We start from the raw sequence: 26,924 nt of genomic DNA, 5'->3' as shown, positions 1-26,924 counted from the left end.
TGTCCACTTCTCTCCTAGCATGGCTATCCCCAAGACAGCCATTCCCCGCTCTGCTGCCCAGGACACTTCCCCACGTCAGACCTGGCCTTGCCAGAGATGCCAACAAACCTACTATAACTGTCTCCTCCTTCAGAGTCCAACAGGCCTGTGTTTGCATCTCCACGAGCAATCATTAATGTCAACAAAAATACTGAATGATTACCCTGTCAGGCATTATACTAGGTACTTCATTTACCTTTTTCTTTTAACTCTTACAGCAGGTTTATTTCTAAACAGGTATTATTATCCATTCTACGGATAAGGAAACTGAGGCACAGATGACACTAATTTGCTCAGAGTCATAAAGTCAGTAGGTGGCAAGCCACAGAGGTGACTCTAGACAATCTAGTTCTGAAGCACGGACACCCTCCCACCAGGCTAACCTGATGTCCCTACTTGAAGTTAACATCCCTAAGACTCAGGTTTTAATCTGCCAAATGGAGTTAACGAAGCCTGCCTCAAAAGGTTGCTGTAAGGATGCAATTTAATAGGAACTCAACAAACACTAGCTACTGCTGAGCACTGGAGTGTTTCCAGTTTGCTGAGGAGGAACTCGGAGAGTCTCGGCTCAGTGTGGCTCCTCCTCCCTCCCCCAGTCTCACAGTAAGTTTCAGGACTCCTGGGAAGGAGCCCATGTCCAGGCTCCCCTTGTTAACGGAACTGAGTCCAAACAGCCATTCGACTGTGCAGGCACCCATCTGCTCAGCACCAACAGACTGCCCTTCACTGGGCGGGGAACGGGGCAAACTGGATAAGAACCTGACCTTGGATACTCCGTCTCTGGGTAAGACAAACACACACACACATAAATTATAAGAAATAATGCTATTTGCAGCAACATGGATGGACTTAGAGGCTATTATACAAAGTGAAGCTAGTCAGACAAAGAAAAACAAATAACACATAATATCACTTATATGTAGAATCTAAAAAGATGATACAAACAAACTTATTTACAAAACAGAAATAGACTCACAGACATAGAAAACAAACTAATGATTACCAAAGGATAAGGGGAGAGAAGGGGCAAATTAGGAATTTGGGATTAATAGATACCCATTCATATATATAACATAGTTGAACAACAAGAACCATAGTTGAGGGAACTACATTCAATATCTTGTAATAATGTAATGGAAAAGAACCTGAGAAAGTATATATATATATATATATGTGTGTGTGTGTGTGTATATGTACACACACACACACATATATATATATGAATCTTTTTGCTATACACTTGAAACACTGTAAATCAACTATATTTCAAGCAAAATAAATACAAATTCAAAAAATATTTACAGTAGACTGAGTGCTGTATCAGAGGATGACACAAGGGAAAAATGCTGAGAATACAGTGATTAGCTTTGCTCTGGGGGAATTCAGCAACATGGCATAAATCCATCGTGACTGATCACTTGTGAGATCAGTTACTCCTGTTGTGCTGTGCTTAGTTGCTCAGTCGTGTCTGAGTCTTTGCAACCCCATGGACTGCAGCTCGCCGGCACCTCTGTCCATGGGGCTTCTCTAGGCAAGAATACTAGAGTGGGCTGCCATGCCTTCCTCCAGGGGATCTTCCCAACCCAGGGATCAAACCCAGGTCTCCTGCATTGCAGGAGGATTCTTTACCAGCTGAGCTACCAGGGACATCCTACTCAGTCAGCTCAGTCGTGTCCAATTCTTTGAGATCATTTGGATTGTAGCCTGCCAGGTTCCTCTGTCCATGGGATTTTTCAGCAAGAATCCTGGAGTGGGTTGCCATTTCCTTCTCCAGGGATCTTGAGAAATCCCATGGCAGAAGGAGCCTTGGCAGGCTACAGTCCATGGGGTCACAAAGAGTTGGACATGACTTGGTGACTCAACAACAAAAACAATTATGACCACTTAGCAAATACTAATTTATGATGGGCAGCTGTACTGTTCTTCTTCAATCATGATTTTTTTAATAAAATCATTGACTTTTGATAAAACCCCACTAAACACAAAAGTTTAGTCCCTTCTGAGTTCACGGTTATCAGGAAATCTTAACTGCCAAACCTCAAAGGTCCCATTTAACATGAGCATCCTAACAGCTTGAAGAAGGCAAGAAATATAAAATGTATTTCATTTTTTCAAAAAATGTTTAGATTATTTAATAATTCAAAACCGGATACTATTTCCTTCTGTATAAAAGCACCCAAAAACATCCCCATGGCTTTCTATGTATAAAATGGATATAATTTAATATTAAAGATTTCCTTCTATGCTTCTCTTTATCTAGAAAGTGTGCCAGAGGTGTTTTTGCCAATGTAACTTAGAAAAGACCAGGTCAAAGCTAATAGGGTTGTTTGAGAGCCAATAAAAAAAACTATTTGCTATTCCTTCATTCCAGTTCAAATGGCCCAGATCTGCCTGCTACTGGCCTGTCAGCCATGGGCGAGGTGGAATCAGCAAGACTGAAAACTGTGGGCCCAGACAGGGGCAGGAAATAAGAGCACAGGCCACCACAGGTGTCCAGGCCCTAAGTGAGGGCTGCAAAGACCCTGCTGCAGAGGAGTGGGACGTGCCCCACGAGAGGCAGAAGAGCACAGAAGCCCTGCCTGGTCTTCTGTCTGTACATTAAGATTCCAAAAGCACAGCCGGTGGCAATCCTCTCTATTCTACAACGACAGCAAGAAAGACTTGGGGGGAGGGGACTGTTTAGTTCAAGCTCTGAAGACAAAATGACCTTTTGTCTTATGGAGGCTTATCCAGCATCCCAAAGCTGCAGATACCAAAATGTAGAGCCATCATCTCTGCAATGATTTTAACGAGCTTGATTTCTATCTCAGAACAAAATGGTGCACCTGTCCCCTACACTCACATTCAAATGTACTTTACCACTTTTCCCCTCCTTCATACTGTCCTTGTTGAAGCTCCCCAGTGAACCAGCAGGTCCACACTGGTCACAGACCAAATGGTAAAGAGCTATAGGAATGGTCTCACCCTCAAGCCCTCCCTTCCCAAGTCATCCTTCTTTGTTTTTGTAGTTGTTGCTTTAACTGCCTAAAAGAACTCTATTTTTCTCTGTGTTTGAAGCAGCAGGACAGCACTTCTCCCCTATTGACGGTTTTATCTCTTCTCCAAGCCCCCCAGAGGTAGCAGCAGCTATGGCAGCTTGCAGATGTTGTGTGCGAGGGGTAGGGTGGGGGGTCTCCTGCAGAGAAGCACAGCACACAGCAGCTTCCCCAGTGCCAGGGAAAGGGGCCCATTGGGATGATGTGATGACATCGTGGCCACTGGGGTGTCGCTCTACTGGTCTGCAGAAGATGCTTTACAATTGTCATTTGCCCCAATCCATCTGCTTATTTGCTTTCAAGTAAAAAGGTACGAAATGATCTTTCCAGTCAAAGAAGGAATGACTCCCGTGTACCTGACTGTGTAGGGTGGCTACTGAATGAGCATGCCTCGCTTCCATAAAAGTCTGCTCCTAACATTCCTAACCTAGAGAAAAAAGATCAGGCATTTTTTTTAACGTTCAAAGGGACACCTTCCAAAGGCTGAAGAATAAAGAAGCTCCGTCCAGCTGTGCCCCAGGAGACCCATCAATCTCAGGCTGCAGAACCTTTGGACAGAGCTACATCACAGTTATGGGGCTCGGGGAGGGAGGGAAGACCTGGATGTGTACTGTTTAAGGATCAAACAAGAAAAACGTTCTCCTGTTTCACTTGGTGCAATGAAACAGCTAAGATTCTTGACTGTTTTTGTTGTTTTTCTCTGAAACAAGCTCTAAGTGGGCCTTCTCTGTGCTAAACTAGATGCCAGAAAGAAAAGCCATGTGGGCAGTGTGTGACCTGTTTTCCATCAAATGTCCTGCTCCCTGCTGACGGTGTGAATTAAGGGGCCTCCATCTGGGAGTAATGACACTCCTTGAAGAGCATCAAATACTAGTGATCTGTGTTACGGCTACAACAGAAAGCTGCCTGCCTGTGTGTCAACAGAAAGGAAGACAAACTGGGAAGACCAGGTATTTTCTAAGTTACCCATTTATTTTGTCATTCACTAATGAGCTGAAGCCAAGCTCCAAAGGCTCAGGAAAAATATCTTTAACCGAGAAAATTCTCCCCATACAGTAGTTGTCTGCAAATTAAGATTGCTATTATTGTTTTAACATTTAGTATTCAAGCAGTCAGCATTTAAGGACTAGCGCTTTGTGGGAGCTGAGCTTAAGGATCACAGCGATCGTGGGCCAGAGCCAGTTCCTGCCGAGAAACAAAGAGGGGATTCTTTACTGACAGTTATAAGAGATGTTATATAATCTCCCTCCTTTTCTCCAGGAGCAAGTGTAATTACTTATTTGTCTAAGATGAAAGGCAGTTTTCCACCTAGACTCCACTATTTTGATTCTATAACTCCCCCACTAACAATCAGGCAGGGGCAGGAGGAGATGGTCACACCTTCCTGACCCTAGAGTTCTCCATCGGGTAAATTATCTTTAGAATTTAAACAGACTTTAATACAATTGCAATTTTATTTGATAGCTGAGTCCCTTCTGCTTGAATTTGAATCCCAATTCCCCTCCTGGGTAGAAGAGTGCCCTTGGGCAGGGTAGCTAGCTGCCCCATGCCTCAGTTTTCCTACCTTGTAAAGTAAAATCATCATAATGAAAGCACTGGCCTCATAAGCACTGCTTCTGTTTCTTTCCCTTCTATCTTCTCACTCTCTGGTGTGCTGAAAAGGAAGAGGACCTAAAGCCCAAAAATTTAGGCTTGAATTCTTATCTCCTCCTTTTTAAGAAAATTAAATCATTATACCTTTGTATCGATAATTGTTAGGCAAACCATCTAACCTTTTAAAACCTTAGTTTACTTATCCCTGAAATGGGGAGAATAAAACCCACTTTATAGGATTCAAAGATTGAATGAGAGATTGCATGCGAGTCCTAAACTATCTAATTATTCATGTTACTTAACTTTTATGATTCATGACTTACTTGCTATCCTCAGTACCAACCCTGGACACAAATTTCTTGTTAAGTAATTATCTCCCCCAACCTCTGATACAGCTCTGCCCTCCAACCTACTTTCCCTCATCTTAACATTTCGATCCTAGCCTTCTTATCCTCTCATGCATGTCTGGTTTCCAGCTATTATAAGCTGCAGTTCCTGAGGATATGACTATGGTGATGAACTATGTTCTGGCCCTGGAACCTTGAGTGGCCTAGAAAAGCTTGAGTCCAATAAAACATCTGCAACACACTATCCTGCAGTCAGCCACGTGGGCCGAGACGTGCCTGGCAGGAAGCTACCGAGATGGGCCCACTGAGCTGTGAGGTAGTGGGGTCTGATAAAATATTTGAGAGCACACAGATTTCTCTCTTACCAACTGTTGGATCTGGGGCAGTTACTCAACCTTGTTGAGAAGTAATTTGCTTATATCTTAAATACAGACGTATGCTGCATAGTATATGTGGGTCGGGAGCAGGGTGGTGGAAGATCCCTTGTAGAGACGGGATATTCTAGGAAATCAAACTTGTGACAACTCCCCACACTTCCACACAAATCCCTCTTATTCTGTTCTATACTTTCTTTTCAGATAGCTATTATCACTTTCTGGAGTACAACACAATTTACCCATTTACTATGTTTACTGTCTACTGTCCATTTTAATCTCCACTAAAATGTGAGTCTGAGAGAAGGTATCTTTACTCTTCTTTCTGCTGATGTATTTCAAGTGCCTAAAACAATACTTGACTCACTGTAGGTGCTTAGTGAGCATCTGTTGAATGAATGAATGAATCACAGTCAAAATGGAACATAAGCCAAAATACATCAAAAAGCGCTAACACTGAGGGGCTCATATTCTGGGTATCACTTAAATTCCTACGAAAATGTTCATTATTTCTTCCAATTTTAATTCAAAACACCCTTTTTCCTTTCCCTCTAGCGTTGTTGTTGTTCAGTCACTAAGTCATGTCTGTCTCTTTGAGACCCCACGGACTGCAGCACGCCAGGCTCCTCTCTCCTCCACTGTCTCCCAGAGTTTGTTCAAATTCACGTCCATTGAGTTGATGATGCTATCTAACCATCTCATCCTCTGCTGACCCCTTTGTTCTTTTGCCTTTAACCTTTCCCTGCATCATAGTCTTTTCCGATGAGTCGGCTCTTCCCATCAGGTGGCCAAAGTACTGGAGTGCCAGCATCAGCAGCAGTCCTTCCAGTGAGTACTCAGGGTTGATTTCCTTTAGGATTGACTGGTTCGATCTCCTTGCCGTCCAAGGGACTCTGAAGCATCTTCTCCCTCTACTGAAGCTATATACAGAGTTTAGTCTTTATGGCTATGATCCAGTTAAGACACTCAACTTGCAGATTGGACTTTTCCTCAGTACATGCCCAGCTAGGTGACAACTTTGTGACCACTGAGGAGGAAATCTTAGTTCAGAAGAGGAGGAAGAAAACAGCTCCACCATCAACTCCCATCATTACCTCCTTGGCCTTTATGTTTCACACAGTCCCTACAAGTTCAAGAGTTCAGGCACTGCATTTCACTACAAATTATGTTGCAGAAAATGAAATAATGTGCTATGGGGTTCTAAATCTTGTTTTACACAAACTCTGCTGTCTGGCTTTATTGTTCACTGATGCAAAACTTCTCCTTTGCAGAAGATGTATTATTCTTGATCCCATTAATATGGGTCAGTAATACTCTAAGTAATAACCCATGCAAGGCAAAGTCCTCATGAATGTTAACTAAAACACACAACCCACAGTGTTTTTTTTCCCCTGTCAGAGCCTTGAATTTATCAACTCTGAGTCCATAGCATAAAGTAATATGAATAAAGTCAGAGAGAACAGTTAAAATCATTTTCTCCTAATTCCTCATTGAGATTTTCAAACAAAAATAATCAGAAATATCACGATTTAGAGATAGTTAGAAAACCTCCAATTATTCAATGCACAGAAAACCTCATAAATTTTGAAGATGTTCCTTTCATCAACTTAATATATATCTCACTGTGCATAATATTAAGTTGGATGTACTGAAAAATCTATTTATTTCTTCTGCACTATCATAAAACCAAACAGATACAGATAAAGAAGCCTGCATGCTATTTTGGAGAGGAAAAATGTACCCGAATCCTTGGTTACGCTTTTTTGGTTCAGTTAATCAAGGCAGCAAGCATGGTAATCTTCCTTTGGAAAAATATACTTTCTTCATGTTATGATTATATGTATCTTCATCCCTCCTTTCTGAAATGCCTCCCCATTGCTTTTTTTAAAATTTAATTTTATTTTTAATTGGAGGATAATTACTCCCCATTGCTTTTTTGTGAAATATTTTGCTTTCTTTTCCCAACACACAGTTATCTTCACTTTTCCAAACGCTTCCAGCAGGCTGATTCTGTAGACATTACCCCAAAACCAGCAAAATGAGGAAAGAGACTCAGTAGTTCTAATGGTATCACTATCTTGAACCATGCTCGTTCATTTAGTAAATTAAACCTAATTAATAGCTTTTATACCCTGGTTAAAAAAAAAAACACACACACCTAAATCCACTCTATCTTTTAAACTCTCAAGGAAAGAATGCATAGCTTTATGAATTTTGAAGCCAAATGTGGGGTTCAATGAAATGCCTGAATAAGGCATATTTTGATTTCTCAACCACTTTGCTAATTCTTGGGCTTTCCAGGTGGTACAGTGGTAAAGAAGCTGCCTGCCAATGCAGGAGACGTGGAGACATGGGTTTGATTCCTGGGTCGGGAAGATCCCCTGGAGAAGGAAATGTCAACCTGCTCTAGTATTCTTGCCTAGAAAATTCCATGGACAGAGGAGCTTGGCGGGCTACAGTCCATGAGGTCACAAAGAGTCGGACATGACTGAGCACACACCCTCACATTGCTAATTCTATGTTTTTAATACACGGTGGTCCCAATTACAGCTGTCTTCAGTTCAGTTCAGTTCAGTTCAGCCGCTGTGTCGTGTCCAACTCTTTGTGACCCCATGGACTGCAATGTGCCAGGCTTCCCTGCCCATCACCAACTCCCAGAGCTTGCTCAAACTCATGTCCATCGAGTTGGTGATGCCATCCAACCACCTCACAGCTGTCTAATCCCAAAGCAAAAAAAGTTAATGGTATCTTCCAACTCTTCCAAAGATAATAAAATTTGATCAATTAGCTCAATTTTCTCTCAATTCCCATTCTCTAATCTGCCTGCCACTGAGCGAGGAATAAAATATTCCCTTGAGATTTACTCATTCTACTATGATTTGGAGTTAAGGACAGGATTCCCACCTATTTAGTGTTTATGTTTAAAGCTTGTGGTGCTTCTCCCCTTGGTTCTACTTGTGCATTTCTGATGAAGCAACTTCAAAAAAAAAAAAAAAAAACCCTAACAAACCCAAGACCAACACTAAACTCTAATTCTTTAGTGTGCAGTGGCCTCCAGAGACTTCTGCTAAAATAATTGGTCACAACGTGGGAATAAAGTTACCACTTTTTAAGGTGGTTAAAGTTCAGTTTTCTTTTCAAGTGTCTTGCATAGAAGACAAATGCTAGGACACCAGAAAAGCGGACTGATGGAAGGACGGCTGGCTAGCCTCATGCCAAGGACACACTATGACTTCAGCAGCTAAGGAGAGGCCACGCCCTTTGACCTCTGTCATGTCACAGGTCAATGGCAGGTGTAGACTTCCTTAAAGCAGCAGTAAATCTGCTTTCTGTTAAAAGGCCAAAAGAGCAATGCAGAGACATTTTTATAGAAATCTGTTTATAATGATAATGAAGCCAACTATGCTAGGAAGCTCTGTGAGTGAGCAGGAAGAACAAATTGAGACTTATTCATGCCTTATACTCATCCTTTCCAGGGTGTCCAGTTCAATAGCTCCTATGAATGGGGAGTTTTACCTCCTCTAGCCAGCTGCGTTACTTCAAGCAAGGCATCTCTGGAGTTGCTAATATGTGGATTAACTTCAGAAAGGGATGGACAAATGGGACTAAATGACACACTTCTGAGATCTGCAACAACTATGAATCAAAGGAGACAGCAAATTATGGATGCCAAAGTTCACTTTAAACCAAAAAAGCAAGAAACCAAACTCACGCAGGTCATCTGCGGCGTGGTCTTTAGGCTTTTCAATCTTTCCACTGTAAGCTCAGAAGACAAGTGCTATTAACATAGTAACATAAAGAGAAAAACCAGGAAGCAGGAAACACAGCCATGACCTGCCCAGCTCTGGTGGCAAAGGATTGGGCAAAGGTCCACCAGTTTCCTGAAAATGATTCTCTTCTGCCTTTCACAGGCATCACCAGTGATGCACTTGGTTGATCTGTTTGAGAAGAACAACCATCTCCAGAAAGAAAGGCTGAAATACAATTATGTGCTTTCTTTCTGAATAATATTTGTATTTGTTTAAGTCATAGAAAAACAGATTCTATGATCTCAAGCAAATATGTATATATATATATATCTTTTGGCTTAGCTAATCTGTTAGATTGCTAGGTTTAATTATTAATATACCCTGTATAGCTACAAAGTAGACTACAGTACTTGTTACTATTTAGTCGCTAAGTCATGTCCGACTCTTTTGTAACCCCATGGACTGTAGCCCACCAGATTCCTCTGTCCATGGGATTTCCCAGGCAAGAATACTGGAGTGGGTTGCCATGTCCTCCCCCAGGGGATCTTCCTGACCCAGGGATTAAACTTGTGTTCCCTGCATCAGCAGGCAGATTCTTTACCACTGAGCCACCAAGGAAGCTCAGACTACAATAAAGTTAGTTTATAATTACCCATGACAATTACACGGAGGCTATTCAGGTATTCTAATATAGAACCTTATTGTTATTTCCCTTACACTGTATTGAGATTATGATTTGTCTTCTGAGAATTAAACACGTCAAACTTTATTGTTTCAAGCTACCTAACAAAGACTCTACCAGAAGCTGGAAATTTGTCAAGTTTTTCTAATCTACTACTCTGTTCACACCTCTTCCCAACTTTCCAAGTTAGAAATAGTCTCTTTGCCTCAAATTAAGGCAAAACCTCAACTATTATGTGTGGCTTTCTGATGGGAAAGTGATAAATAAGAAACAGGGACACACCTCAGTGGTGGATGGAGTGTTAACACCATCTTCCCTAATGATGTTAGTAAGAATTTACAAGCAAGAGACATTCCTAAGAATCTAAACTGGGATCCATTTCAGAGAGTAATAGCTGTTCAATCTCCAGTATCAGATTGCTCTGCTCTTCATGACTCTTGTCAACTGATCAATGAAACGTGTACTTAAGAAGACTGATCAGTCACAAATGCATAAATGTTAGCTGAAGATCAGCAGGAAGTAAGAGGTGCCTTTTAGACCATTCATCTCCAAATGTGCACAAAAGTCGTCCCTACTTTGTCAGCTCTGAAAAACCAGCATTCAGTCCAAAGGATCTATTAGACTTCCTGGGCCATGAGTCCTGCACTGCCTGCTCCTTCTGGTTTACAGCTACAGCCATGAAAAGCAAACTCTTGCCTCAACTTCTCTCCAGGGCTCCTATAACCCCACCATGTGGGGACAGGAGATTTTCTCTCTGATAATGAGTGTCAGTATAATGTGAGGACTGTTGCATGGAATCTGGGGTTAGAAACAAATTTGTTTATACTCATCTATTATCATTTATCAAGGTGTACCACTGCTCCTGTTATTGGTATGTAATGCAGCTTACAGAAGTCAGGTATAATTTGCTAAGGGCTTCCCAGGTGGCTCAGTGGTAAAGAATCTGCCTGTCAATGCAGGAGACACCGGAGATAGGATTCGATCCTTGGGTCGGGAAGATCCCCTGGAGGAGGAAATGGCAATCCACTCTAGTATTCTTACCAGAAAAATCCCATGGACAGAGGAGTCCAGCGGGCTGCAGTCCATGGGGTTGCAAAGAGTCAGAAATGTAATTTGCTAAACTGTGACAGAATAGCTTCCTCAGCTCTCAGAAGAGAGATAATTAGGAGAATGGCATAACCTCCACGAGCTATTGTCTCTATACATGGTGTATGTGAGCTGAGTGAAATAAATCTACCTGGCTCTATTCAGAAACCCCAAAGGTTTCCACTCAATATATTTCTACTAAGAGCCTTAAAGCATTGTGTGGGGCACCACAGGATCACTAAAGGAGATCACGAACCCCAAAGTTTGTGACAGCACTATTCACAGAAGCCAAAATATGGAAGCAACCTAAGTGTCCATCAACAGGTGAACAGAGAAAAAAGGTGTGGCATATGTACTTATATATAATGGGATACTACTCAGCCATAAAAATGAATGAAATAATGCCATGTGCAGCAACAGGGATGGGTGTAGAGATGATCATACCAAGTGATTAAGTCAGGCGGAGAAAGACACATATCATGTGGTATCACTTATACGCGGCATCTAACTATTTATAAAACAGACTGATTTCACACACATAGAAAACAAACTTAACAATTATCATAGAGGAAAGGTAGGGGAGGGATAAATGAGTAGGAGTTTGGGATTAACAAATACACAGTCCTAAATACAAAACAGGGAGACAACAAGGACCTGTTATATAGCACAGGGAACTCTATTCAACATCTTGTGAATATCTATAAAAGAAAATGATCTGAAAAAAATATATATATATAACTGATTCACTTTGCTGTACATCTGAAACAAACACAACATTGTGAATCAACTATACTTCAGAAAAGCCCTCAAACACAGCAACAACAACAGGAAAAAACAAACAAAAAAGGGCTCCCTTCTCTAGGAGTCCTCATAACCCACCAGGACGCAAAGCGAGTAAACACATAAACTCAGGCGATGCAGCTTGTAGTGAATGCCGTAGTAAACAGCTACCAAGCACACAGGGCGGGGGCTGGGGGTGTTCACCAGGAGAAACCATGTCCTGCCAGGTGAAGAGAGGAGGCTGGTGAAAGACTTAACCCAGACTCCCAATTCACCGAGCTAAACACAAAGATCCTAAGTGTGGAAAGGAAATATGGGGGGGAGGGGAGGATCTTAAGAACAAGTGTGAAGAATAATCACATTGTCCACATCCTGTATATTCAAGCCCCCGGCATCAGGCAACCACAGGGACAGATATGAATGGTAATTGCAGAGCCGGAGGCAAAGTAAAGGCAGGCACCATGGCTACCGAGTCTCAGCCAATCAAGTCTCACAACAAAGGCAATCTACTCAGACTCCTGGTGTCATGGGATGAGTCCTAACAGAATAACAGTCTCACCTAATGGGGAATCACAGAAATGTCCCAGATTTCTCCTGGTCCAGCTCTGCTTGCAGACAGGCCAACATCTGCATCAGTCAAGACAAATCTTTGTCAATTTACCCTTTTAATCACCTTTATGGATACAAATTTTACAGTTTCTCCTGGAAAGCAGCATAAGAATTTAATGATGCTGACACTGTCAGGGGGTTAGCACGCCTCTGAATACAGTGACATTCAGACTGCATCAGGGTTCAGGATGATTCAGTCGGCCAGACTACCATCACATTTATTATGGGCCTACTATGTGCCACAACTGTTCCAACCAGCTTGCATGGACTAATTGACTTCGCTCTCACAAGGACACTATCAGGCGTCTAACACTTTTGTCATCCTAATGTTAGAGGGCGGTAAGTTGGATGGACCAGTCATATACAGCTGGTCCTTGGTAGAGGGGCCTGGCTGTCGGACCAGCGCTCTTAACGATTATGCTAACCTATCTCTAAGAGCATGAGGATAACCAAGTGGGCATCAGGCTAACCACGTCACAGGGCACACAGCAGAGGAGGCAGAAGACTGCCTCCTACCACTTCCTTCTACTAAGACTGCCTCCTCCTACTCAGGCAGGAGACCAGTTCTCTACGACTGTATTTTACGGTAATACAGGCATGCTCAGTCACTTCAGTCATGTCCAACTCTTTGCGACCCCATGGACTGTAGCCCACCAGGCTCTTCTGTCCATGGGATTCTCCAAGCAAGAACACTGGAGTGGGTTGCCATGCCCTCCTCCAGGGGATCTTCCCAACCCAGGCATGGTAGCAGCATCTCTTATGTCTCCTGCGTTGGCAGGAGGGTTCTTTACCACTAGCGCCACCTGGGAAGTCCTTATGGTACATAAGAACCCATCAATTGTAAGATGCAGCATTATTAATTTTCATACCACTAAGAGAGTCACTTCGGTGGCTCAGACAGTTAAGAGGCTGCCTGCAATGTGGGAGACCAGATTCGATCCCTGGATTGGGAAGGTCCCCTGGAGAAAGAAATCGCAACTCACTCCAATATTTTTGCCCAGAAAATCCCATGGATGGAGGAGCCTGGCGTGCTATAGACTGTGGGGTCGCAGAGTTGGACATGACTGAGCAACTAACATTTTCACTTTTCAAGAAAGAAAAAACCTTGTTGATTAAAGTATGACAGAATAGTCACAAGCCACCAATTATAAGACAATCCTGACTTCAGAGATGTTAAAATGAGGGCAAAAAAGTGCATTTCAGAATTTATGAAATACTGTTACCTATTAATTACAATGAGTAAATCATATAACCTGAGGCTCAGTTTCTACATCTATAAAATAGGAGGCTGATGATTATTAAGGTCCCTTCCAACCTTACAACTGTAGGTACCACCTATATAAGGAACAGGGCGAGCACTGGGGTGAGAAGAGTGAGGTGTCCAGGGCCCCAAATTTAAGGAGGCACCACTCTCCAGTTGGTGTAAATCCAGGGTGGGAACTGGAGAGCGAGCACTCCCTTAAGCATATATCCTGGCACCTGGCTTCCCTCAACCCAGTGGGACCCTGATGGAGAAAGCAATGAGGAATTCAGACCATTTGTCTCCTGTTTTTTTTTTTTTTTAATCAAGATCTTTTTTAGTGACTTGTTCCCACTTAAGAGCAACTTTTTCCAATTTACTTTCCTTTTTCCTACAGAGACCTATTTCCTTGGTGTATTTCTTTATATTTCTATTCCCTCTCCAGCTTTTCCCATTTCTATTAAAATCTCTGATGCCAAGTTCATTCAGCTAGTTCTTCAAAGTTTTTACTGAGGCCAAGGACAGATGTGTGAACTCCTCCTATAACTTAATTTCCTAAGTTATACAGTGTACCCCATCTCATGGGAAACCCACTCTGATCTGAAGGAAAGGATATAGCTGATGCCCTTGCTACTTAGATCATTAGGACCACATCACCTGGAAGCATCTTGGAAATGCAGAATCTCATTCCTGCTTCTGGACTTGCAGAATCTGCATTTTAACAAGGTCCTAAATATAGCTTGAGAAGCATGAGACTAGGCAAAATTATGCCAATTATGCAAAAAAGCAACTCCAATGATAATAATTACTCCTTATCAAGCACCTAATATGTGTCAAGTGCTTCCCATACAGCATATCCATTCCATTCAACAATTCAGACAAGTAAATGATGATTCATTTAAATTCAGTGACCCAGGTGGAAGTTCTTCTGGAAGTATGGCATACCTATCATCACTTCAGGCCAACGAGGTAAGGTTTTGTAAACTTTTTTCAGCAAATAGTATCAGATTCACCTCCCATTCTTTCCCTACATCAGTAACGACTTGAGATCAGGACTTTCAATTTGCACAGCTTGATATTAACTGTGTGCACCTGAGCTAGTAACTCAACTTTCTGAAATCCAATTGCTTTATCATAAAATAGGAAATGATAGTGTATTATAAGGATGGAATTAAATAAGAGATATGGAGGGCACAGCAGTCTATGTGTGTGTGCTATCATGTCCAACTCTTTGGGACCCCATGGGCTGTAGCCCCCCCAGGCTCCTCTGCCCATGGGATTTCCCAGGCAAAAATACTGGAGTGGGTTGCCATTTTCTTCTCCAGGGGATCTTCTGGATCTAGGGATCAAACCCATGTCTCTTTTATCTCCTGACTGCAGGCAGAGCCTTTAGCACTAGTGCCACTTGGGAGGCGGGCATGCAGGAAAAGCTCGACAAATAAAACATACTACATCGCTTGGCTATTAGCACAGGCTGGTTGAGCCACACGAGTACAAATCATTGGCCTAACAATTTGCCCTCTGCTTCCATCTCCTCAAAGAACAAAACAGGCTCACTGTAATTTGGAGATTACCCATCTATATATGAAGCTCTTATATGATGACAGTCAAAGATATCATTGTTTCTTTAAGAAAACCTCTCTTCCGAGTAAAGATATCTGATGTAATTTTAATTGTGACTGAAAAATAAAGCAGTAAAAAAAAATGCCCTCCTCCCATGTCTGTAGATGCAAACAGCCTGATAACTCAAGAGGCACCTTGCTCATTTATTGAACTCTAGTGAAGTAGGGAGTTGCTTTTGACAGAGCTGTTAAGCAAATAAGGATCCTCCTGGCTGCTGAATAAATTAAGCTATTCTTATTTGACCTTTGCCAAACTAGGTTTGAGTGACCGACAGGATCCAGCATTGTCTCCTGTTCTTTCGTACAATGTGGCAAGCATGCTCACCATGTCCAGATCCTTCTTGCTTTTGTTGCTTTTATAAAAGGTTTCATTGAATGGCTTATTAAAACAGCTGTATATAAAACTACGCCTTTGAAAGATTTCTCTGGCTGGACTCCAGCTCAATTAGCAGACTACTTCCAGCTGATGAAAAGTAACAGTCAATATCAGATTAGAGTGAGCAACTATTCACCAGAGTAATCAAATTAGATTTGGGTATCTATGGTGACACAACAAAAATTTCCACTAAGCCCTGTGGTTTTATAATAAGACGACCACAGTTTTACATTAAATTATTGTTCAAAATGTTTTCTCAAAATCTAATCTGCATCTCAGGAGATACACAGTCAAGTCTATGAGCATATCAAAAAATGTATAACCAGGACTTTCCCAATTTAAATACTAAGTAGATTAAAGAGTCTAGGAGAACAATTTACATGAAGCTTTGTCTTTTTTCTCTTTCAACAACAACTCCTTCCCAATTATCAATTATGACTGGCCATTGTCAAGCTGACGTGCCAACTGATTTGTCAATAAAATTGACCAAGCCTGCAGTCCAGGACTGGGAGGATAACAGAAAAAAAAAAAAAGACAATCCCAGCTTTTGATATGCTTACAGTCTAAACAGGATATTAAACATACAAATTAGAATATAATATTAACACTGCAGATTTCAACTTATATGCATATAGAGTAAAAATGTACACATATGTAGACATATTATGTTGAAAATGAGTTTAACTGCAAGGAGGCACATTAAATTTAGCCTCTGCTGGAGTCTGTTGTGTTTATTTCTTTTAAAACAACAAAACACCCTTAGATGAGATTTTCTTTTATTAAAAATATATGCCTCTGATGCTCTGTGGGATGGGGTCATCTTTGCAGACCTCTCACATGCTAGAACAGTAATGCTCAAAATTCTCCAAGTCAGGCTTCAGCAATACGTGAACCGTGAACTTCCAGATGTTCAAGCTGGTTTTAGAAAAGGCAGAGGAACCAGAGATCAAATCGCCAACATCTGCTGGATCATCAAAAAAGCAAGAGAGTTCCAGAAAAACATCTATTTCTGCTTTATTGACTATGCCAAAGCCTTTGACTGTGTGGATCACAATAAACTGTGGAAAATTCTGAAAGAGATGGGCATACTAGACCATCTGACCTGCCTCTTGAGAAATCTGTATGCAGGTCAGGAAGTAACAGTTAGAACTGGACACGGAACAACAGACTGGTTCCAAACAGGAAAAGGAGTATGTCAAGGCTGTATATTGTCAGCCTGCTTATTTAACTTCTATGCAGAGTACATCATGAGAAACGCTGGGCTGGAAGAAACACAAGCTGGAATCAAGATTGCCAGGAGAAATATTAATAACCTCAGATATGCAGTTGACACCACCCTTATGGCAGAGAGTGAAGAAGAACTAAAAAGCCTCTTGATGAAAGTGAGAGAGGAGAGTGAAAAAGTTGGCTTAAAGCTCAACATTCAGAAAACTAAGATCATGGCATCTGGTCCCATCACTTCATGGCAAATAGATGGGGAAACAGTGGAAACAGTGTCAGACTTTATTTTGGGGGGTTCCAAAATCACTGCAGATGGTGACTGCAGCCATGAAATTAAAAGACGCTTACTCCTTGGAAGGAAAGTTATGACCAACCTAGACAGCATATTAAAAAGCCGAGACATTACTTTGTCAACAAAGGTCCATCTAGTCAAGGCTAGATGCCTGGCGTGCTGCAATTCATGGGGTCGCAAAGAGTTGGACATGACTTAGTATGCAAAACTAAGTGAAAAACAACATAGCAGAAGCCTCTCCACTCTGTTCCCTTAGTGACTTTTTTACCTTAGCAACTAAATACACCATGACTTGGTGATCTGGGACTCTACAAGCACCAGGAAGACAAAGCCAGCGCTAACTGAACACCACTCTACTTATGACTCTATCTATACAATCCAATGTTTTGGCAATTGACAGTCACAGTCATGTCTCTTTCCCTCTTGTCACTATAAAAATACTGTTATATGATCTAGAGCTTTAGAAATTATATCAGTTATAGCCTCCATTCAAACAATTAACTTAATAATCCATGATTACCAATTAGATGCTCAATTGGACAGGTGCTTGCTCTTATATACAAAAGCAGTAGCGCTTGTGAATACCAGCCGTATCAAACTTGACTGACAGGTCTTTCTTTTTTTCTAAGTTAAAAAAAAGAGAAGTCTTTTCAGAGCATTTAATTTTCAGGGTTTTATGTGTCTGATTTGACAACCTGTATGCTATTTAGATGGAATACTTTGTATTTCTACTTTGCAAAGTGAAATTTTCATCAGGAAACTGTGTTTCTTTAAGGACATTTCAGGCTTTGGCGAAACATACATGCTTACCTGGGAGACCTGTTTCAAATTACCAGGTAAAGCACATCTCTGTAGTGGGCACTTGAAAATCATACCATATATTACTAACTCAATAGGTGTATCATCTTCTGCCAGCCTCTCTTTTCAATATTACATAAACGGATAGTAGAAAGAAAATGATAACTATAATTCCACATGGCTTATTCAACCCCAAATCTGTTCTCTTTTCCAGAAACACAATCAGTTAGCTGAGCCTATTCTCTGTAGAATTTCAGAATCTGATTCTCTGATAGTATCCCTGAAGACTTTGTAAATTATAATATACTGCAAGATTATTAGGATTTTAAAGCCTTTAAAGATAACTTTGTGCACGAAGTCTTCCAAAGAATGAAGACCATTCCTTTAGAAAAAATAGTAAGCTGAAGCAAGAGCTCATTCCTCTAACGTGTCAGCCTTGAAATGGTTTTGTTAAAATACAGTGGCTGTGTCTTGTCAGTAAGGAAAATGGCTGGAGAAGTATCAAATTCGTGTTTTTGCCCACATGAAATAGACTTGTTTGTTTTGTAATTTAGCTGTGTCAGGCCTTAGTTGCAGCATACATGATCTTCACTGAGTCAAGTGGGATCTTTAGTTGTGTTGCACAGACTTTCCAGTTGTGGCAGGCAGCCTCTAGAGCACAGACTCAGTAGTTGTGGCACTGAGTTGCTGAGTTGGTCTGAGTCATGTGGGATCTTAATTCCCCAACCAGGGATCAAACCTGCGTCCCCTGCAACACAAGGCAGATTCTTAACCACCGGACCACCAGGGAAGTTCTGGCAAACTCTTACTTGCAGCATGAGGGATCTAGTTCCCCGACCAGGGATTGAACCCAGGTCCCCTACATTGGGAGTACAGAGTCTTAGCCACTGGACCACCAGGGAAGTCCCCTGTGAAATAGACTTGATGGACTGGTTATTCAGCTGAAGGTGCTAGAATATCATGGTCTGCCATTCATCAAAAACAAGTTTCTTTAATTTTTAAAAAAATTTTACCCGCTTTTATTATGACACATTTAAACATTTTCCAAAAATGTATATCACAAAAACTATACACATCCATGGTTTATCTTTGTGACTCTGTGCACTATAGCCTGCCAGGGTCCTCTGTCCATGGAATTCTCCAGGCAAGAACACTGGATTGGGTTACCATACCCTCTTCCAGGGAATCTTCCTGACCTAGGAATTGAACCTGCATCTCCTGCAGCTCCTGCATCGCAGGCAGATTCTTTACCATCTGAGCCATCATGAAAGCCTGAAAGACAGGACAGAAGGTCCCAGAGGAGACAGTGGTGCAGAGGATATCCAGTTTGTCTCTGGGTTTGATGCCTAGTTCTACCACCTACCAGCTGACTGAGTCTAAGAAAGTCCCTTAACTTCTGTTGCCGTGGTCTCTGCAGCTATTAAATGGGGAACAAATCAGATAACAGATGTAAAATGTTTAACACAGTATGAGCTTACCACACAAGCCTCACGCAAACTGGAAGGTGGCTGGGATCAGAAGCCAGTCTTTCTCAGGGCCACAGAGCCACCTTCTCTCACGATGGCTCCTCTTCTCTCTCCTCTTTGCTGGGTCACCGCTCCCTACTGACCGGCTTCCTCTCTACTCCAGCTGGAACATCGTCCAGTGGCCATAACTAATCAGGACCTTTCAGCTGCAGGGTGCACTGCCAACTCACTCAGTCTCTTGAATTTCAACACTCAAGTCACTATGAGAGAAGTACAACTGAAACACATCAACGTGCCAATAATGGACAGCTTCTGAGTTGGCTATCCTTAGGACAGGTCTCCACCCTACTCAACTCACCTGTAGTCAAGATGTCCTTGGTGGTCCAGAGGTTAAGAATCCACCTTCCAATGCAGGGGATGTAGGTTCGTTCCTTGGTTGGGGAACTAAGAACACACGTGCTGGGGAGGAACTAAGCCCCTGCACTTCAACGATTGAGCCTGCACACCAAAACTAGACAGCCTGTGCACTGCAACCAACACCCAAGGCAGCCAGAAATAAATAAACATTATTTTTAAAGATAGTGGCTTGGGCCATTTAAAAAATACTTAAAGAAAAGAGTCAGTTATAGTGGTCTAGAGCATGGTGATACGGGTCAAATGAGCTGTAGGCCGACCATACTGTGTGGTCTAGATGACTCTCTGAAATGCTCTTTCAGAAGACCCTTCCTCGGGATGTGAGAAATAGACACGAGAAAATGAAATATAATGGAACATCTTTAAAAGCTTCTCTCCCCACAACCTTCCCTGTTCACCCTGATGGGGCAATGAAAACCGTTATTTGACCAAAGCTTTCTATAACTGTGATACCCTCTTCAGTCTTAGGCCCTGGAAGGAACCCTATAGTGGATGGGACAGTGACTTCCCAAAAGATGTATGCATATTGTGGCTCCCAGAACCTGGGAATAAGACTGTATGTGGAAAGAGTCTTTGCAGATTAAATTAAGGATCTCAGGATGAGGTCATCCTGAATTCAGAGTGGACCCTAAATCCAATGACAGTTGTCCTTTTAAGAAAAGCAGAGGGAGGAATGACACTGGCAGCCCTGAAATTAAAAGACGCGCTTACTCTTTGGAAGGAAAGCTATGATCAACCTAGACAGCATATTAAAAAGCAGAGACATCACTTTGCCAACAAAGGTCCATCTAGTCAAGGCTATGGCTTTTCCAGTAGTCACATATGGACGTGAGAGTTGGACGGTGAAGAAAGCTGAGCACCGAAGAATTGATGCTTTTGAACTGTGGTGTTGGAGAAGACTCTTGAGAGTCCCTTGGACTGCAAGAAGATCCAACCAGTCCATCCTAAAGGAGATCAATCCTGGGTGTTCATTGGAGGGACTGATGCTGAAGCTGAAACTCCACTACTTTGGCCACCTGATGCGAAGAGCTGACTCATTTGAAAAGACCCTGATGCTGGGAAGGATTGGGGGCAGCAGGAGAAGGGGATGACAGAGGATGAGATGGCTAGATGGCATCACCAACTCGACGGACATGGGTTTGGGTGGACTCCAGAAGTTGGTGATGGATAGGGAGGCCTGGCATGCTGTGGTTCATGGCTCGCAAAGAGTTGGACACGACTGAGTGCCTGAACTGAACTGAACTGAATGACACTGGCAGAGGCCATGTGAAGACAGAGGCAGACTGGAGTTTCACAGCCCCAAGTCAAAGAACGACCAGAACCATTAGGTGAAGCCAGAAGAGGCAAGGAAGGAGTCTCCCCTAGAGCCTTCAGAGGGATCAAAGTCCTGCCCACACCTAGGTTTCAAGGCTTCTGGCTTCCAGAACTGGGAGAGAATACATTTTTTGTTATTTTAAGCCACCAAAATTGTGGTCATTTTTATGACAGCCCTAAAAAAAGCAATCCAGTAAGTCCCCTATATATGAAGTTGTCAACTTTCAAAGATCCAATTGTGCCCCCGGTTCCAGCAAGAAACCAGATCCTGTACCATCAACACCAGGCATGAATGAAACTGCAGCTCGCCCCCCCGTCTCCTGTTGCTGACGATCCACCAGCTCTACCATCTCCCACCTCCTTTGCCTCCTCGTCAGTAACCCTTCCTGCCTGTTCACTCAGTGCCAGCCTTCGGATGCCAGCTGTTGTGCTGCACTGCTGTACTTTTAAAAGTACTGTACTGTAAGATTTAAAATGTTTTTCTTTATTTTTTGTTTGTTTTTTACATATTATTTGTGTGAAACGTGTTATAAACCTATCACAGTACAGTACAATATAGCTGACTGTGTTAGTTGGGTATCTAGGCTAACTTGGTTGGACTTACGAATGCACTCTAGGAATTGAACTTGTTCATTTGCACGGGGCTTACTATACAGATACTAAAATGAGTGTCTGTGTTTATCCATTCAAGAAGTACTTCCTGAGCACCTGTACATGCAAAGCCCTAAGCTGGGCAGTCTACTATGAACATGCTGGTAAGATAAAGAAAAGGAGCATCCATACACACATTTGGCACACGGGCTAGCATGGCATCCAACTTCAGGACAGTGTATGGTCAGCACACACACGTACACACACAGACACACACACACACAAAACTGGCTTAAGAACAGATCTACATAGTACAGCAGGCTGAGACTGTGGGTGCACCTTCAGAGAAGGTATATCACACTTGGAGAACAAGTTCCTATAGTTAAGTTAAATACTTACAATGTGCTAAGAGAACCAAAGTGCTCATCTAAGACCTATATAGAGAAGAACCTCTTGGATTGTCCTTCTTCCCTTCTTTGCCCAGCAAATGTCTCTACATTATGATCAAATGCCATCTCCCTGATGCAACCTTTGCTGGCTGATTCCCTAGGAAAATTAGCAATTTCTTCCTCTGTACATCACATCAATCTCTTCATACCTTACTGTAGTGCCAATCATGCTGCTTTTTCATTATTTGCTTACAAGTCTGCCTCCTCCATCTACTTACAGGTTCCTAGAAAGAAGGGACTGTGTCTGATACATCCTGGGGTCCCTAGTATCTGGCATAAGAGATGCTCAATATATTGCTTGAATTAATGAGTCAGAGTTAATTATTCATGAATCAGGGTCCTGTGTTGAAACATGCATAATAATTAAATGTTAAAACATTTTGAGGTCAGATACTTAAGAGTAGTCATATTCACAGTCAGAATGAATCATATTTTTGTATCAAAATAGAAACATTTTCTGTTTTCTTCTGCCCATGGTAATTCAATGCCAACATTTTGGTATATAGTCAAGAGTACAGACACAAATATATAAAGTAGCCTGAACATGATGTGGCAAAAGGCAATAAAATAATTTATTAATTTCAAATTAGCTGAATAGAATCCTTTGAAACACTAGAAACAAATCTGTTCTTTTTCTATGGAAGGAAAATGTACATACAAATGTTTCATTTTACTTTGCATTTACACGGAGGGACAGCTGTCTAAGCTGGCTGGTATTAGTAGAAATGGCTTGGGACTGAAGACTCAATGAAAAGAAAAAAAAATCACATAGACCATGCCTATGCTCTTAAGGAAAAGGGTTGGAGAACGAACAGGCAATTTTCAAAACTTTAAGAACCAAAAGTGGAGTCCATTGGAGGATAGACAAATCTTTTTAGAAGGAGAGCAACTGAATTGGTAACTGTTTACTGAAAACGGGGCTTCCCTGGTGGCTCAGACAGTAAAGAATCCACCTGCAATACAAGAGACACAGGTTCAATGACTGTATCGGGAAGATCGCCTGGAGAAGAGAATGACAACCTACTTCAGTGTTCTTGCCTGGAGAATCCCATGGACGGATGAGCCTGGTAGGCTACAGGGCATGGGGTTGCAAACAGTCAGACAAGACTAAGCAACTAACATTTTCACTACTGAAAATGCCCTTCTCTCTTCCAGACCAAGAGTCCCTCTGCAGTGGCTTCTGACCTGGGACACTGAGTTTGGTGATGCTGCCCCAGTGTTCTCCAAGCCAGAGGTCAGCCTCAGTAGACACGTACGTTCAAAAGAGAATTGGGAACGTTTGCCCACTGGACATCAGATCTTTTCCTTTGAGTCAATAGTAAGATTTTGATTGTTTCAGACATTTATTTAAGGATGTTAAATCCCTGTTTTTTCACTTTAGCTTCCCTTTTCCTTAATGAAGAGTCAATGCATGCAAGGAAAACAGTTATAAATACAGGCTACTGTTCCATAATGATGATAAGCATTTAAACAGCATTTTACAGTTCTTATTATTTCAATTTTTATTCCTAACAATCACATATGCAAGCAGAAGAGCTATTAGTCCTTCCCTTCTATATGGAAGAAACTAAGTTTCTGAGAGAGTAAACAGTTTAGTGAAGTCCATCTGGCTAGTGCGTATACTTGATGCCAGATAAGTTGTTATTACCAATACCCTAGGATAGGGATCCTCAACCTCTGGGATCTAATGCTTGATGATCTGAGGTGGAGCTGATGTAATAATAACAGAAATAAAGTACACAATAAATGGAATGTGCTTGAATCATCCCTAAACCACCCCCCCACCCCCATCTGTGGAAAAATTGTCTTCTACGAAACCTGTCCCTGGTGCCGAAAAGGCTGGGGGTTGCTGCCCTAGGACATATCCATTAATTCGAGCTGGCCTGACAGAGATCCCCTGGGCACTTACAAGGTTCTCCCCACTTAGGCCTATTCAATCTCTTATTCTTAGAAGTCGCCAAGGAAAGCAGAGAACCTTCCTCTATCTCAATTCTGCCTTCTCCCCTTGACCACGGAAATCAGCAACTGAGTTTCAAGGATGGTGGATGAATTTGACTGAGAAGGAGGGTGGCCAGTGATTGAGCTGGGTACAGATCCACAAATTCCAACATATAAACAGGCAAGTTTCCACCTGTCCAATGTCATCACCTCTAGAAAAGTGTGAGGGGACACCCTAGGCTGGAAGGGTTTACAGGCACCAATGCGGCAGGAACTGGAGCACACAGGGGTTAGAAATTCAGGAAGCCACTCTCTCCCTAGACACGCACTATCCAGTAAAGTAGCCATGAGCCACGTGGTCCTCTTTCATTTCAATGTGAATGAATTAAAAATAACATGATCAGCTCCTCAGTCGCACTACCCATATTTCAAGTGTCCAATACCCACATGTGACAAGTAGCTCCCACAGTGGAGAGTACAGATAGAGAATATTTCCTCCACTGCAGAAAGTTCCATTGGACAGGGCTGTCATAGGCTGTTTTCTCCTTTTCACAGAGGGACCCAAGGTTTTTACTTTAGGCATAAGTCAAGAAGAACTCATATTACTTTAGGCACATGCCACTGTGGAGGGCAACTTGATGAGATGATTGCCTTCTACATCAGACCCAGGGACCCCTGTTATGCAAATCCAGGGTACCATTTCAGCCCAATGTATGTGAGTTACATCTCCTGGCATCCTTCAGCATTTGTCCTGTAATCAAGGCTGCCTATGGCAACCCTGATCATCCCAAATTCATGATTTCTTCTTCTAGTGTTTGATGTCATGCCCTCAGTATTTCAGGGCTTCCCTGGTAGCTCAGTTGGTAAAGAATCTGCCTGCAATGCAGAAGATCCAGTTTTGATCCCTGGGTGGGGAAGATCCCCTGGAGAAGGAAATGGCAACCCACTCCAGCATTCTTGCCTGGAAAATCCCATGGACAGAGGAGTCTGGCAGGCTACAGTCCATGGGGTCACAAAGAGTCGGACACGACTTAGAGACTACACCACCTCAGTATTCAGGAAACAAACAAGGATCTTAGCCAGCCAAGCTCAAAAGAAACCTGTAGAAAAGGACACAACGTCATCATTCAAAAGAATTTTTAGATTAACTTACTTGAGTGAAGGTGCTTTCTTGTAAAATACTCTTCTTACTCTCACACTGGCATGTTTTGCCTTCCAAATCTCATTACGAATTCTCCTCTAACACCTACTATTTACTTAACAGCAGAAATCACCTCCCACTCAGAAAACAGCTATGCATTGCTACTTAAAGACTCCTAAGTATCAGATGTAGGTATTACATAAAAATTCAAATTACATGTGAGCATTTCATATTTCCTCCTGTAACTTTCTTTCCACTGGTGTCATAACTGATCAGGAGAAACAAGAATGATAGCTGTGTTCCTCACCTCTGACACAGACACCCTCCTACCATGACCATCTGCCTCGGGTTCTCTGAAATGTGCTATGTATACTTCAATGTTCTGTAATAAGTTCTTTTCTCATTAGCTTCCATTGGAATGAAATGCTTCCATATGCCTCCAGGGCATTAAAAAACTTAGCAAAACTTTTAAAATAACAAAATTAACATAAAATAACTTTATAATTTAAAAATTGAGGAGCACCATCCAATAAAGCCTAATGCCATGCTAAAAATACTCTCAGAGTGCCAGAAGGTGGGTTGACAGCTAGAGAGGTGCGAAGGCAGATATACCTTGATGGGGGCATTCCTGCAATTTGTGAGAAATGAAGATGGTTTTTAAGCGAAAATTATCGAGGTAACTTTTCTGCACATGGTTCTCTCTTTCTTACCCTCTTTACTTTGCTGAATATATCCTTTTGCTTGGACTCAGTATAAGGGGGCTATGTCTTTGGAAAAAAAAAATCCTTTTTCTTTCTGTCTATAGAATTGTATTTACAATCAGTTGGAGGAAAAAGAATAACAGTATTAAAACAAGGCAAGAAGCACTGGAAAACACTTAGAAACCATGATTCTTGGTCTAAAACCCAATGGAAGAAATCTTCTTTTAGCAGGACATAAAGAAAGATAATTCCAGAAATGTAGCAACCAATTTGGGAACTGTCTCAAGTGAAGTGTGTGTACTGAGCCAGCAAACACATAAATCAAGACACAGTTATAAAAGCCATACAATAAATGTGCAGCAAATGAGGGTGGTCCTTAAATGTTATCCCTCTGGTTAGACAGCATGTGAGAAATCTACGTGAGGACTCAAACATGACAATTTAACAAAACAGGTCCAGACTAGGCTTTTCTGAGCTTCGCTGACCCCAAGTACCACTATAGACCCTCTGTCTTCCTGTCCAGAATGGTGACATGGCAAATGACTGGATAGGTGATGAAAAGTAATGTGTTCACTTAACATATGCTTATCTGAGACTAATATTTTATTAATTTTTAATTTTAAATATGGAAATGCCCATGGCCTTCCTCAGAATGAATACTCCTAACCCACTCTCAATTTCAGTCTTTACTAGTAAGCATAAGTGAAATTCATTGGTCTAAATAAAATTGATGCAACCACTGGTCCAAACAATAAAACTACTAGTGACAACTTCTGAAAAAAGTTATGAATTATCAATGATCAATGGTCATCTTTAATGATAATTACCAATTACCAATGAAAAATTGTTAAAAAAAAAAAGATGGAAACCTTCAAAAACATTTTTAACTGGGTAAGTTAACAAATGAAAACTGAGTCCCAGGACTTCTCTGGTGGTCCAGTGGTTAAGAATCCACCTTGCAATGCAGGGGATGAGGGTTTCGCGATCCCTGGTCATGGAACTACGATCCCACCCGCCTCGGGGCAACACCTGAGGCCAGCACACCATAACTAGAGAGTCTGTGCCCT

At 41.9% G+C, this 26,924-nt stretch overlaps 1 protein-coding gene and 1 long non-coding RNA gene across 8 annotated transcripts in view; one reads left to right on the top strand and one right to left on the bottom strand.

The window, feature by feature from the left end:
• NCAM1 (neural cell adhesion molecule 1) overlaps positions 1–26,924 on the bottom strand; it is a 357,436-nt gene that overhangs the window by 199,087 nt on the left and 131,425 nt on the right. The window lies entirely within an intron of this gene.
• LOC145525610 (uncharacterized) lies at positions 702–23,829 on the top strand. Its single transcript, XR_014068325.1, has 4 exons — positions 702–823; positions 3,816–4,024; positions 14,443–14,503; positions 20,186–23,829. It is a non-coding gene; the product is annotated as an uncharacterized LOC145525610 (long non-coding RNA).

Source organism: Giraffa tippelskirchi, chromosome 11 (assembly GCF_054371585.1).
Source record: "Giraffa tippelskirchi isolate mGirTip1 chromosome 11, T2T-mGirTip1v1.2.pri, whole genome shotgun sequence".
In the NCBI taxonomy this organism is placed as follows: domain Eukaryota; kingdom Metazoa; phylum Chordata; class Mammalia; order Artiodactyla; family Giraffidae; genus Giraffa; species Giraffa tippelskirchi.
Note: the sequence above shows the minus strand (reverse complement) of the source record. Positions and strands in the feature narration are given on the sequence as shown.